This window comes from Acinonyx jubatus, chromosome B4 (assembly GCF_027475565.1).
Source record: "Acinonyx jubatus isolate Ajub_Pintada_27869175 chromosome B4, VMU_Ajub_asm_v1.0, whole genome shotgun sequence".
Classification (NCBI taxonomy): domain Eukaryota; kingdom Metazoa; phylum Chordata; class Mammalia; order Carnivora; family Felidae; genus Acinonyx; species Acinonyx jubatus.
Genome location: NC_069387.1, coordinates 57,472,598 through 57,487,491, shown reverse-complemented (window position 1 = coordinate 57,487,491; position 14,894 = coordinate 57,472,598). Strand labels below are relative to the sequence as shown.

The window sequence follows — 14,894 nt, the reverse complement described above, 5'->3', positions numbered from 1 at the left end:
GAATCACAAGTAGGAAAAGATCTTTTTTAAAAAAGAAAAGACACGGTCAAATGGTCTACCATATGTGTGATTAGAGTTCTAGAAGAAGAGGAGAGAAGGAATGGGGAAAAGAAATATTTGAAGAGATAATGTCTATGAATTCTCCCAAGCTGATGAAGGACACCACCACAGATGCAAGAAGCTCAATGAATTCCAAATAAAATGAATACAAAGGAAAAATTCTAAGAACATTATACTTAACTGTTAAAAACTAAAAATAAAAGAAAGTTTTTAAAGTAGCCAAAGTAAAAGGATACATCTTCAAGGGAAAAATTATATGGATGATGGAGGCCAAAAGACAATTAAATGACATCTTTAAAGCACTGGAAGAAAAGTAAAAGAAAACTGCCAACCTAGAATTCTTTACCCAGTAAAAATATGTTTCAGAAGTAAAGGTGAAATAAAGACACTTTCAAACAGACCAAAACTGAGGGAATTTTTCACCAGCATACCTATAATATAAAAAAAAATTCTAGGGGCACCTGGGTGGCTCAGTCAGTTAAACGTCGGACTTCAGCTCAGGTCATGATCTCATGGTTTGTGAGTTTGAGCCCCACATCAGTCTCTGAACTGACAGTGCATAGCCTGCTTGGGATTTTTATCTCTCCCTCTCCCTCTGCCCCTCCCCTGCTTGTTCTCTCTCTCTCTCTCTCTCTCTCTCTCTCTCTCTGTCTTAAATAAATAAACTTATTTTTAAAAATTCTAAAATAAGTTCTTCAGCATGAAAGTAAATTATTCCAAATAGAAGTGTGGAATTGTTTTAAAAAAGAATAAAGACCTCCAGATATGGATAAAGGTAAAAGACTAATTCTTTTAAAACTTTTTAGAAGACTAGTGACTACTGAAAACAACAAAATGATAGGGGCTCCTGGATAGCTCAGTCTGTTAAGCGTCTGGCTTCAGCTCGGGTCATTATCTCTCAGTTCATGAATTTGAGCCCCGCATTGGGCTCTGTGCTGACAGCTCAGAGTCTGGAGCCTGCTTGGGATTCTGTGTCTCCCTCTCTTTCTCTGCCCCCTCTCCCTAGTGCGCTCTCTCTCTCTCTCTCTCAAGAATAAATAAACATTAAAAAAAAATTTTAATGATAGAAACAATACATGAGGTGGAGTTTATAATATAGGTAGAAGTAAAATACAAGATAAAAATAGCCCCCAAAAAAGGCCATTATAAAATAAGGGAAATTTTAGAGATTTTTACATTGTTCATTAAGTGGTAAAATAGTCCTCAAAGACTCTAATAAATTAAGGATGCATATTATAATCTCTAGAGCAGTGATTTCCAGAGTATAGCTCCAGACCAGTTATATCCACAGCACCTAGAAACTTGTTAGAAATGAAGTCTTGATTCCTATCCCAGATTTACAAATCAGAAACTCTCGAGGCTGATCCCAGCAGTGTTTTAAAAAGGCTTCCAGATGTTTCTAAAGCAAACTAAAGCTTAAGCATCTCTGTGCTAGACGTGGTAAGACAGCTGAGAGGGAAATCTTCCCAGTGGTAGAGCTGTAAGCAGCTGGTCATTCACTTTGGGTGGAAGGAGACATGCCCCAAGGTGAGACTATATAGAGATGCCACAGCAGTGGCCAATAGCCTGATTATCTACTTAGGAAACTGGAAGGAAAAAACTGGAAGATCAGAGACAAGGAGGTCTGTGGATAGACATACAAAGATAATAGCATAAAGTGTCAAGACTTGTGTATTACATGTGGGTACTGGCTAGAAAGTATCTACCATGGAAAAAGCCCTGAATAGCCAAGAAAACAAATGACTAGCCACTTGATCTTCTAGCCAATCTTGTCATCAGTCACCCAGAGTAGGTATGATGGACACATGAACAGAGTGGACATGATGGCAGAAACAGAAGCTATGTGTGAGCCCAAGAGCATGGACCCTGCTTACCAATGCCAAACAGCTACTGCTGACTTTGAAAATTTAACTTGTCAGCAACAGAACAACAGTGAAGCCCCAGTATGGCATCATTCCTTGGAGAAATCAACCAGCCACTTAGTAACAAGTTGGCTACATGGATCTTTTCCATGTTGAAAAGACCAGCCATTCACCTTCACAGGAATAGATACATTATTTCAGGTATATGTTTCCCTTTCCTCCCTGCAGAGTTTCAGCCAGGACCACTATCAGGGGTTTATGGAGCACCTCAACCCTAGGCCTGGAAACCCACACAACAAGGCATCCAACCAGAAGACCTACTTCACCATGAAAGTAATGTGGAAGGGAGCCCACAACCACGGGAACCGCTGATCACTTCACATATTACACCATTCAGAGGTAGTTGGCTTCATAGAATGCTGGGATGGCCTACTCTTAGGTAACAAAAGATATTTTGTCATTTTTACTCATTCAAATGGCATATTTTGCCATGAGAATTCAAGAAGCAGAGAGTATCGAAATACAGAGAGAACAGAATGAGGTAACGACAGAGAGGCAGAACAAGACAATGTCCTGATGACAATGTCCTGACAAGTCTATAGTTTCCAGATTTTATGTTAGCCACAGCCCATGAGCCATCTCTGTTTCTTGACAATAAATTCCCCCTACCCCATCCACTTTTTTTTACATAAGCATTCCTGACTTGGTTTCTATTACTTGCAAGTTAAGGATATTGTCCAATACAATAAACTCCAAAGAGGCAAACTTTTCTCTTCACATGAAGAACATCTAATAAATAATATAGCTGTCCCCAAAATGGAAAGAACTTCTCTTATCATTTTTAGATTTAGACCGCCCCTCAGTATATAAAAGAGATGTTATCTATTATAATAAATGGGCCCCTTCCCACTCCAAGATCCTCTGACAAATATCAGAAAATGTTTGATTTGGAAAATAGAGTTGTTTCATGATTTAGAAAATAAAAAATAATGAGTCCCCAAGTGCTCGATAACATTCCACATGAAGATGTGCAAGAATGTATAACATTACAGGGGGGAAAGGTAGGTTCTAAATTTAGAGTTTGTGAGAAATCCAGAACAAAACTGTGCAAGGATTTATCTTTTATTAAATTAATGCACCCCCCAAAAAAAGTCTAGAAGTTAAGTATCTGGGGTGTGAAATATAATAGCAAAACAGCAAATAAAGCAGCCTTTGAATGCACATTATTATTTACTGGCTGAAATGAAAATTTTAAAAAAGATTTCAGAATACATTTAGGCAAAATTCTTTGTTTTGCTTTCCCTTGATATCACTGTCAACAATGCCCTCTAGTGGTAAATTAAGTAGGCACTGAAGAATGGAAAAAATGAAACCTAATTAAGCAGGCCTGTTAAACTCATTGGTAAGATTTTCATGAAAATATGAACTTTTACACTTCCAGTTGGTAACTGAATGTTATATTTGGCAAGAAAATGAATCTTTACAAAGTATCGCAGCGTATACCTTAAAGTGCAAGCATCTCAGAGCCAATTTTCCCCTGTGGTTTTCCTGAACATGTGCCAAACAGCACATGAAAATAGCCATCTGTAATGTCTTATAGGGGCATTTCTGGGTCACGACTTCCACTGTGCACCTTAAAAGAAAGTAAAATGTAGTTTTATTGAGGATGAAATCAATCTCCCAAATACTTCTGCTTCTAAACCCAATTACCTTCAAGAATTATAGCTTCAGACAAAAATAGTGGCTTGTTACCACTTTCAAGATTGTATCTGAATTTTGAACTCATCAACCAGACAAAGTTCCTTTGCTTCAAAAATCTTCAAACCACAGCTCTCAACCACTGGGGTAAGCCAGTTAAAACAACACTTACAGTTACAGGAATGAAATTTCTCCAACGTGGCTCAGCAAAGAGTTTCCCAAAGGAACTTCCACTGAAGAAAAAGAATGAAGACAATGTATACTGCTCGCTCCTCTCTAATTCAAACCAGCCAATTGCTGCTTCTAGTCTCTGGCTCAAGATTTCTTTTTCTCTGCGTATTGTTCTCTTTTCGCGCCTCTCCAAGCCTCCTTCCCTCATGCTTTCTAACCATCCTACATTTCCTTCAGTAACTGATTCTGTATGTGATTTTGAGAGACACTTAGACCCTTTTGTGATAACTATATTTGCATGAGAATATTTGCTCTGAATGACTTTGACTAAGGCATTAACCTACTACTCTGTTCTGGGATTTTGTCTATTTAAATAGAAAGAAACACCTCCTCAAATAGCTATGCTGTGGCTAGACAGGGGCCATTAATATTAATATTAATTCCCTAAAAAGGACTACTATGACCATATTCTGTGAATGCTAAACATTTCCTGTTTTTGCATTGCTAACATGGAATCCAAATACTATGTAACATGCCTTTGAGGAATTCTTGCTTTCATCAACCTTAGACAAAATTTTATGAGGCAATCTGAACTTCAATACCATTTTCTCCATTACTATTTCTGGTGTGCCAGAAATACTTCAGCTTTTCGAGTCAGATAAGGGCCTAGATATAAATCCCACCATTGCCGCTGACTTGGCTATGTTGTTCAGCAAGTCATTAACACAAACGAGTTAAGAAGTTGTGCGGGGACTCACAGAGTAATTATCTGACAATTTTACCTACTAAATTTAGCACTAGGCCAAATGAAAAACAATGTATAGATTTCTAGATGGCAGCATATAGTATTTGTGTTTCTCCAAGTATGCCTTCTAGAATGATCCCTAACTTATTTGATCATGGTACTCTTTTTTTTTTTTTTTTCCTCAGAGCATTTCAGAAAACCAAAGTATTAAAAATAAAATCTCTTTAGAATATGGTAGTGTAGGGGTGCCTGAGTGGCTCAGTCAGTTAAGCTTCTGACTCTTGATTTCAGCCCAGGTCATGATCTCATGGGAGATCGAGCCCCGTGTGAGAGTCTGTGCTGACAGTGTGGAACCTACTTGGGACTCTTTCTCTCTCTTCCTCCCTCTGCCCCTCCCCTGCTCGCATGTGCATGCTCTCTCTCTCTCTTTCTCAAAAATAAACTTAAAAAAAAGAAAGAATATGGTAGGCTAGGGTGCTCTGTGGAATTTTTGAAATTCAAATTAATATACTTTAAATTTTCTTGGTTGTGCTAGCCACTTTTAGTGGCTACAGTGCTAGGCTCAAGAACTTTTGAATAGCATTGCCATGTGGCAATGGCTACCATATTGCACAGTGTAGAATTGATCATTCCATTATTGGAAAGCATTCTCTTTTTTTAATGTTTATTTATTTTCAGAGTGAGAGAGAGAGCATGCACATGTGTGAGCAGGGGAAGGACAGAGAGAGGGGGAGAGAGAATCTCAAGCAGGCTCCACACCTAGCATGGAGCCTGACATGGGGCTCGATCTCACCACTGGGAGATCATTACCTTAGCTGAAATAAAGAGTCTGTCACTCAGCCAACTAAGCCACCCAAGAGCCCTATTGCAAAGCATTTTATTCGACAACACTGGAGTTTTCTTTATAATCTTATGATCATATTCAAACTCCAGCCTTTAAAAACCCTCACAAAAAATAGTAACTTTACAATAGAAAAAACTGTTAACCAACACCTTAACCAAGGGATCAAAGATAACAACCCTGTAATGGTGCAAATAGACATTATCTACCTCCGATGGTGTACATTAAAAAAACACAAAAACAAAAACACAGAATCTCACGTGTGGCATTGCTGCCAATAATAGCCTGAACCTAAACATTGGGAAACATCAAACACAAATTTAAGGATATCCTACAAAATAATTGCCCTGTGCTCTTTAAAATGCCATGGTCATAAAAGACAAAGAAAGGCAAAAGAACTGTGCAAGATTAAAGGAGAAAAAGGAGTCAAGACAACTAAATTCAATGCATGATCTTTAAAGAAACCCTTGATCAAGGAAAACAATGACTATAAAGGAAATTATTGGGGCAACTGATAGAATTTAATATTGACTGCGGGTTAGAAAATGATTTTATAAGAATATTAAGTTTCTTGATTTTGATTACATTATAGTCCTATAAGAGAAAGTCCTTCATCTTAAGGAACCCTACATTAAAACACTTTAGAACAAAGAAGCACTCTCTGCTTTCCAAATAAGATGGAGAAAGCATACCTCACCCTGCCTCTCCTTCTGAATGCAACTAAAACCCTTGGAGAAGATATCTGGAGCAGCTACCTGAGGACTTTGAAAAGGAAATGGTAGCAAGTTCATTGGGCAAGACAAACAGATCTCTGAGAACCACTAAACTGGGGGTGAGTTTCTCTTTTCTTTAAATCTACTTTTTTTCCAGTGTAGACTCAAAGACAACATGAAATCCAGAAATATAACAGGTGCATACAGAAAGTGTTCCAGGAGAAGCCCTGTCTTTCTTGTCTGATGAGTAGAAAATGGCCTATTATAGGTCAGAAAAAATTGGGGAAATCCTTTGGGTTTTTTTCCCTCTCTTGTCCCAAGCCCTGGCACAGAAGTAACAATAGCTCAGAAAATGCCTACAACTCAGAAGGAAGGAACGCTCCTCTCTGGCCAGAGGAACCATAGATCCAAGAGTGTGAGAGAAATCCCTGTCATTCTTTTCTCTGTGACCTCTCACTACTTGGTCCCAGTAGCAGACACAGTTGCAGAAAGTGCATAACCAGGAAAACTAAAGCTGTGGCTATCCATCAGAAGACCAGGAAGAGGGTGACTGGGAGCAGGAAAGATTCTCATGAAGAGAAGCAAGTTCAAGAAAGTGATCATAATACTATGTATGAACTCCTGTGTCCATCCCTGAGCTGCACATGAGTGGATCTGACCCTAAACCACATACGGAAGGCACTCAGAATTGATCTACAGGGTGGACTGCTGCCCAAGTCTCAGACTGCTCTCTGGGTGTTAACATGAATGGGACTGACCCAAGTAGTCCAGGAAAAACTTTGAAAACAACTCATTTTGGAATCACCACCAACAAAGGCAGAGTAGGAAATTGCAACCAAACCTCAATTTGCCTGCTTGATTGCCTGCTAAAACAAGTAAACAAACATCCTCCATAGGATTTAAACAAGACCTAGAGTCGTAAAACAAACATTCAAAGTGTCCAGGATTAAATCCAAAATTATTCAACATATGAAGAACCAGGAGAATCTTGACATTTCTCAAGAGAAAAGAACAATCCATCAATAGCCATAAATACAGATGTTGAAATTAGACAGACTTTTAAATAGCTGTTACAATCATTTACTTATTAGAAAATGCAATTTGTATTATCCTCATACTGTTTATCCTATTTCTTCTTCAAATCACTCCTCAAAGCTCTAATATCCAATGATATTTTTTATTAACTGATGTACAGATTCTTACTACTTTTAAAATATTTAATCACTTAACTATTTATCATTTCATTTCCCCTTACATTTCTTTTTCTACATACCTTATCCAAATATACATTATTTGATTTTTCCTAAACAATTGAAAAAGTCTCAGCTCTTTCTCTTGCTCATCTTTCTGCACTTCTGTTGATCCTACACACAGTGGTTTCCTGAAGCACAGGTTAGATCATATTTATTGACTACCTATGAACCAGAGTCTTTGCTGGCTGTGGCAGATGCCGTAAGAGTTCGGTGCCTACCCTTTATAAATGCAGGTCCAGAGGAAAAGACCAACATGTAAACATATGATTATAATACACTGAAAAATTCCTACCACTGTTTTCTGATCTATAAAATAGAAACAATAATTGTACACCCTTCCCAGAGTATGGAGAGGATTAAATGAGTGATACCTACAACATGTTTAGCATGTGGTCTGGCACATAGTAATCATAAAACAAACACCAGCCAGCCATTAATATAATTACCTCCCAAATGCCAAGTACAGTGTTACAAGCTATGATTATTCAAATTTTCAAGGACAGTGAGTTCAAGGGAATTAAATCAATTTCTCAAGCCACCCAATGAGTCAAGGAATCTTGAACAAAGCCAAAACTATAAAGTCTTTTTACCCAGATCTCTCATAAGGGATTATGATTTTCCAAATAAAATAAACTATGTCCTTTTAATTTTATCATCCATTTCCAACATGCTTTTGAAGATGTTTCCAAGATGAATTTCAGCAGAAGATGATTCCCATTTTCTTCTCAATCGTGCAGTTTATACAGAGGAGCACAATGACATAATCCCCATGTTCTATTTTACTATACTATGCCTTATAATTCTTGCCAGCACTCACAGTTCAGCCACTTCTCTCTCTTCCAATAGTCAGACATACTTATTGGCATAAAATGAAATCCCTTCTTCAACAAAATGAGTTACGAATATCATATATGAAAAATAATAGCTATAATGAAATGGCAGACAGGAAAATAAAACCCAAAACTTCTAACACCCTGAAGATTTGATAAATAAAATGACATTAGGCTTTTCTGAATCCCAAAGATAATCTCTGAAGTGTCCCAAAGAAAGCCTGGAGGATATGGATAAGAATCAAAAACTATCATCCATTTCCAAACATGCCCAGAAAAATATGTTCTCTCCAAGCTGCCAAGATAAATGCAAAACAGAGGTTTTATTTTTTTTTTAATCTCACCTTATGGCTTTTCAGATGTGTTCCAGAATAATTTTTAAAATAGACGGGCTGCCCTTATAAACAGGAATGTATAAGATCTTGCGGTACAAGAGTGGGTGAATGCAGAGACCTCTGTTCCGAAATGAGCACCCCACAAAACCAGCTGTGTGATTCTGCGCAAGGTACTGAATCATTTTGGACATTGGTTTCCAAAGCTATTAAAGTTAATGACATCAATTCTTGCCTATCTCAGTACATTGTTATTAAGAACAATAGCTTGCAGGGGCGTCTGGGTGGCTCAATCGGTTAAGCGTCCAACTGTTGGTTTCAGCTCTGGTCATGATCTCACTGTTTCATGGGTTTAAGCCCCACATGGGGCTCTGTGCCCGATGGCAGGCACCAGGCCTGCTTGGGATTCTGTCTCCCTCTCTCTCTGCCCCTCCCCCACTCACACTGTCTCTGTCTCTCTCAAAAATAAATAAATAAACTTAAAAAAAAAAAGAATAACTAGCATTTGTGCCGCAATATAACAACTACGTTTTTCCTCACAAATATTATTTTATTTAGTTACTACAACATTCCTGTGAACTGACCATTATTATTACTATTATTATTATTACTATTATTACTACTGTCATTACAGTCTTTTGACATATGAGGAAGCTGAAGTTCAAAGAATTTTTAGTCAAGTCGCTTAAGTTCAGAGTGGTAAAGCCTGAATCAACCCACATCTCCTAACTCTATATCTTTGCTTGATCCACTGGATTATAATTCTTTGAATTCAAGAACTTCTTATTATCATGTTCTCAGGGCTGAGCATCATCCCTGGTTCATAGTAGACACTAAGCAAATATATGATGAACTGAGGGGAACCAATATATCATTGTGGGAGGTTTAGTCCACCAAAAGTCAGTCAGATAGACATGTGAGTAGTGAGTAGGCATAACTCTATAAAAGGAATTAAATTTTGTTTTAAAATTTTTTTAACATTTATTTTTTTGAGAGACAGAGAGGGACAGAGTGAGAGCAGGGGAGGGGCAGAGAGAAAGGCAGACACAGAATCTGAAACAGGCTCCAGGCTCTGAGCTGTCCACACAGAGCCCAACACGGGGCTCAAACCCGTGAACCACGAGATCATGACCTGAGCCAAAGTCAGATGCTTAACCAACTGAGCCACCCAGGCGCCCCTAATTTCTTTATTGAAGTCGGAATCTGCACTGACAGCGTGGAACCTGCTTAGGATTCTCCTCTCTCTCCCTCTCTCTCTCTCTCCCCCCATCCCCTTGCTCATTTTCGCTCTCTCAAAAGGAAAGAAAAGAAAAGAAAAGAGAAAAGAAAAGAAAACTACATGAGTATGAGAAGAAAAATAGAACATTATTTGACCTTGGGTTAAACAAATGTTTCTTGAATATGACACAAAAAAAGCATGAAAAAGAGAATTTTAAAATTGGTAAATTGGACTTTATCAAAATTAATAACCTTGCTATTTAAAACATGTTAAGAAAGTAACTGTGCAAACCACAAACTGGGACAAGTGCTTGGAAAACATTTATTTCATAAAAGACATGTATTGGGATGACTGTAGTAAGGTCAACTGGACAGCATGTTGTAAGTCAATAATCAATCAAGACAATCATGCAATCTAAAAAACATGGGCAATGGGGCACCTGGGTGGCTCAGTTGGTTAAGCATCCAACTTCAGCTCAGGTCATGATCTCATGGTTCAGTTTGTGAGTTCGAGTGCCACGTCAAGTGACAGCTCAGAGCCTGGAGCCTACTTCAGATTCCGTGTCTCCCTCTCTCTCTGCTCCTCTCCTGTTCATGCTCTGTCTCTCTCTCAAAAATAAACATTTAAAGAAAATTTTAAGATATGGGCAATATCACTACCCATTAGTAAACCAGCTAAAAAAAATCATTTTAAAGGTGATGATACCAAATGCTGGCAAGGATACAGAGAAACTGTATTTTTTATAGATTGCTGGTGGGACTGTAAAATGGTATGGCCATTCAGGAAAAGTTTGGTAGTTTCTTGTGAAATTAACATGCACTTACCATAAACCCAAGAAATCACACTCTAGGGCATTTATCCAAAAGGAAAGCTATGTGGTTTTTTTGTTTTATTTTGTTTTGTTTTTTAGTTTTTTTTGTAATGTTTATTATTTTTGAGAGAGAGAGACAGAGAGCAAGCAGGGAGGGGCAGAGAGAGAGGGAGACACAGAATCAGAAGTAGGCTCCAAGCTCTGAGCTATTAGCACAGAGCCCAACTCGGTGCTAGAACTCACAGACCGCAAGATAATGACCTGAACCAAAGTTGGCTGCCCAACCAACTGAGCCACCCAGGAGCCCCAAAAACATATGTTTACATGAAAACTTGTATATAGACGTTCACAGCAGCTTTATAAGAATCCAAACACTGGAACAAACAAATGTCTTTTCAATGAGTGAGTATTGAAACTGTGGTAAATCCATCATACTAGGTAATACTACACAGCAATCAAAAAGAACCACCTATTGATAAACACAACTTGAATGAATCTCAGGGGAATTATACTGAGTGAAAAAGCCAATGTCAAAAGGTTGCATACCGTATGATTCTACTTATATAATATTCTCAAAATGATAAAATTATGGAGATACAGAGCAGACTCATTGCTAGAAGACAGGGACAAAGGATGGAAGGGTGTGTAAATGCAAAGTTCATGAGAAAGTTCTTTTGTAGTGATAGATTCTGCACCTTGATTGTAGTGGCGATTACATAAATCTATGCATGAGATTAAATTACATAGAACTTCACACTCATGCACATACACACATACACATACAAAAAAAATGAATGCAGGTTTTATGAAAAGCAAAAACTGAATAAAGTCTGTGAACAGTAATATCAATATAAATGTTCTGGTTTTGATACTATATAAACCACATAAGATACTGCTAGAAAGCTAGGTGAGGGATACATGGGACTATTACTCCTTTTGCAACTTCCTGTGAGCCTATAATTATTTCAAAATAAAAAGATTTTTTTAACAATGAGCAAAGCATCTGAACACTTCCCAAAGAAAACATATAAATAATAAATAAGCACGTCACAAAATGCTCAACATCATTAGTTATCAGGAAAATGCAAAGTTAAGCACAATGAGATAACCACTATAAATGCAGTAGGGTAGCTAAAATTAGAAAGAATAACAATACCAAGTATTGACAAGAATGTGGAAGTAACTGGATCTCTCACACATTGGGGAAGTATAGCCATTTGGAAAACAGTTTGTCAATTTCCTATAAAGGCAGGAGAAAAAAGGTAAGAACCATATGATCCAGCAATCTAACTCCTAGGTATTTACTCAAGAAAAGTAAGAACACATATTCACACAAAGACCTATACGTGACAAGCTCACAACAGCTTTATTTCTAAAGCCAAAATCTAGAAACAATTCAAATATTTATTAACAGAGTACAAACAAATCATAGTATATCTGTAGAATGGAATAATTCAGCAATAAAATGGGTGAATCTCAAAAAACAGTGCACTAAATAAAAGAATCCAGACACAAAAGAGTACGTACTATATAATTCCATCTATATGAAAGGCTAGGAAAGGCAAATTTAATCTGTAGTAATGAAAAGAAGATGGGTGTTTGCCTGGAACCAAGGTTTGGAGAGGCAGGAAATAGCTGGGGAATGAGCACAAAGGAAACTTTTGGGTGATGGAAATGTTCTGTGTCTTGATTGTGTTTATGGTTACATGAGTGTGAACATGTGTCACAACTTGTACCATACATGTAAAATGTATGCAATTTGGGAGAGCTAAAGTATGCTTCAATAAAATGATTTTTTAAAAATAGAGACCTTAAAATCTTCCTGGGTTTGCAAGAATAATAATGAAAGGTAAGTCAAAGGTAATAGTGTTAAGTCAAAGTGATTAATAGAATAATACTGCCATTAACAAGCATGCATATTTCAGGAAGCCCAAACTCAACAAGACCAAAACTGAACTAAAGGCCTCCTTTCACCACTGTTCCCAAACTACTCTTCCTTAGATGTCTCTTATCTCAGCAAATGGCATCTTCAGATATGCAAGACAGAAAAATAGCAAATAATTTTTACATTTCTCTTTTCCCTTCACCCTCAAATTCTCAAATCTGATCAATCACTCAATACTGCTAATTGTGTCTCCTAAATAGATTTTAAATGTGTTGGCTTCTGTCCATCTGCATTATGACCACATTAGTCCAAGCCTTCATCATCTCTCATGTGTACCACTACCAAATCGATCTCCCTGCATTTACTCTTACCTCTGGAACTGGTCTGTACTCTTTGCAAATGACAGAAATTCTGTCCAAACTAGATTATTAAAAAAAAAAAAAAAGGAAATATATTCACTGGATCATATAACAAAAGAGGAAGTGAACTAGACATGACTAGACCTATGGATTTGCCCACTTTGTTCAGGAATTCGTCTTTCTCCATCTCTTGTGCTTCCCTTTGTGTTGGTTTTTTTAATGTTTATTTTATTTTTAGGGAGATTGAGAGGCATGCAAGTGGGGTAGGAACAGAGAGAGGAGACAGAGAATCTGAAGCAGACTCTTCACTGTCAGTGCAGAGCCCGACATGGGGCTCAAACCCATGAACCGTGAGATCATGACCTGATCTGAAGTCAGACACTCAACTAACTGAGCCACGCAGGCACCCCACCCCATCTTTCTTCTCAGATGCCTCTCCTCAAATGACGGAAAAGTTGCTGATCTTTTCCTTGATGATCTGAGGTGGTCCTTATAGATAGTAACTCCAGAGAGACAGGGATTATCTCTTTCCTGAGAGTTTGAGCAGAAGTCCTACAGAGAGTATTGATTAGTCTAACGAGTTATGTGCCCACCCCTGAACCAAACACTGAGGCCAGGAGAACAGGGAACTCTGATTGGTTATAAATTAAATGGGTTCTGTTCCCATCCCTGTGATAAGGAATGAGGGATAGTCAATTCCACTCAAATCACATGGAAGGGGATCCCTACAAACAGAGGGGTTCTGTTACTGGAAGTGGAGGGAAAGGGATACTGTGCTAGATGAACAAAAACCTAACTATCAGAGTTCACTTATTTTCTCCTCATAGCAGTCAATTCTTTTATTTTAAGTAATCCCTATACCCAACACGGAGCTTGAATTCATGACCCTGAGAGCAAGAGTCAGTTGCTCTACAAACTAAGCCAGCCAGGTGCTCCTATTTTATTCTTTTTAAGCAAATCTGATGTTATATCGTTCTCCGGCTTCAAATCTTTCTATGTCTTTTATTACTCTTAGAATAAAATTTAAAATCTTCCATAAGGCTCAAAGATATTCATGCTCTAAGTCTACCTAATTAGACTAAATTTTATATCACTCTCCTTTCATTCTCTATTCCAGAAACCCTAGTTTTTGTGCCTTTTTAAAAAAAGTTTCTTTAACACATCATGCTTCCTCACAATTCAGGTCCTTTCCACTGGTCATTGACTCCCCTGAATACATCCTTAATATCTCCATCAAGGAGCATCTAGTCAGTTTTAGAGTTCAGCTCAGACATTGCTGCCTTATTGACGTTTTCCTGACTCCCCAGATTAGGACAGATTCCCCTAGTTGAACTTGCCCATGCCACCTGTGCATCTCATTTATAGCATGTGCCTCAATTGTAATTACATAGCCATTAAGATAATTATTGCCTACTCTCTGATCTCTCCTGTCAGAATGTAAGCTCCATCAGAGCTGAGACTTATCAAGTCATTCACCAGTATAGTCCTAGGCTAGGTGCTAGGACAGTGCCCAGTGCTAGCCCAGTGCCTAGAAGAAAGAAAGCACTCCATTTTTTTCCCTCAGTAAATGAAGAAATTTGTTGAGGAACCAGAGGAAGCTGATAAATTTGGTTTTAGACAGATTGAATCTGAAATCATGACAAGACAAGAAGTCAGAAAATTTGTAAAAGATAGTTGTAAATATAAAAATTCCATGGTGAATAGAGTCCTGTATTCCATGGGAATAATGTCTTTCCAAAAAAGAACAAATATCAAAATATCAAAAATACATGTTGCTTCACCAAATGAAGGTTTCTTGTGAACTAATGAACCTGGGACTATAAAAGCCCTGGTCTATTCTGGAAGTATTTACCGTCTATACAACTAGTGCTTTACTTACAAACTCATCCCAAACTGGAGTGCCAACCACAGGCAGAAAAGGAAGGAAAAATATTGCACACAGAAATGTGAGGTAATTTTAGTTTTATTTGCACAAGCCATTCACCTTAGAAACTGAAGTCAGACTTACAGAATCAAACAACCTCTGTAATGAGTACATGTTCTACCATCCTTTCCCTTGGTAAACAGCTTTTGAAGACACTAAAAGCACAGAATTTCTTTCTTAGAAGAGCCCAA

At 37.8% G+C, this 14,894-nt stretch overlaps 1 protein-coding gene across 1 annotated transcript in view; it reads left to right on the top strand.

Moving 5' to 3' along the window:
• The window catches only part of LMNTD1 (lamin tail domain containing 1), a 509,230-nt gene extending 503,077 nt beyond the window's left edge, over positions 1–6,153 (top strand). The window contains exon 14 of the mRNA XM_027035777.2: positions 2,151–6,153. The gene's annotated coding sequence lies outside the window, so the exon portion shown is untranslated. The remainder of the gene's footprint in view (positions 1–2,150) is intronic.
• Positions 6,154–14,894: the final 8,741 nt, after the last annotated feature.